The following is a 957-nucleotide window of genomic DNA, read 5'->3' as shown; positions in this document are numbered from 1 at the left end:
GCTTGATGCAGCCTAAAACCATTTCCCCCCCATAGACTTAAAGAGGAGAACAGCATTTATATCCATGATCGTCTATCTGTTAGATGAACTTAAAAACACTCAATTTACCAAAGCTAGAGAAGAGATGCTCTCTCTCTCTCTCTCTCTCTCTCTCTCTCTCTCTCTCTCTCTCTCTCTCTCTCTCTCTCTCTCTCTCTCTCTCTCTCTCTCTCTCTGAAGTGCACGTCGACACACTCCGCCCACCCGGCTGTGAGCGTTCGAGTCTCTGGGTTAAGAGCAGAGGGGTGTGGCCCGGTGTTTGGGCGCCTGCGAGAAAAGCCGATCATCATGCAGAGCTGCAGGCGGCAGTCAGACAGGAACCCTGTCAGCCTCTTAAGTGACTGTGTGCTTGTGTTGAAGCGACTGAGGACGATGTGATTGCCATGCAGAGCCGGTGGCGAGAGACACAGAGGAGGTCTTGTCTGGATTTACATGTGTGTAGATGGGAAGGTCTAAAACACACACACACACACACACTTAAACACTCAAACAAGAGATAAAAGGCCGTGTGTGTGTGTGTGTGTGTGTGTGTGTGTGTGTGTGTGTGTGTGTGTGTGTTGACCTGTCACTGTCCACCATTGTTGACGCTCCTCATGTGTCTCTGCCGGTCACGTCTCCCCGTCCTCTGAGGCCGGCTGTCACTCGGCTGTTTAATGAAACCCTAAAATGAATGTAAAAAGAGTATTGATTCATGAAACAGACAGTCTTGATAAGAAAACACAGAGTCATTAAATTCAACAAACTTCAGCTTCGGTAAACATGAACTTAAATGGGTTTTGTTTGAGTCAAGAGTAGTTGTACAAGACGAAACGACATGTTATAATAATTCATATCAATAATAAGACTCACACACACTGTATTAAAGGGCAAGTAACCCTGTTCAAATCCTAACATTCACATTTTGTAACGTTTTTGCTC

Source organism: Cebidichthys violaceus, unplaced genomic scaffold, assembly GCF_023349555.1.
Source record: "Cebidichthys violaceus isolate CVI_PGR_0920_01 unplaced genomic scaffold, fCebVio1.0.p SCAF_67, whole genome shotgun sequence".
Lineage (NCBI taxonomy): Eukaryota > Metazoa > Chordata > Actinopteri > Perciformes > Stichaeidae > Cebidichthys > Cebidichthys violaceus.
Note: the sequence above shows the minus strand (reverse complement) of the source record.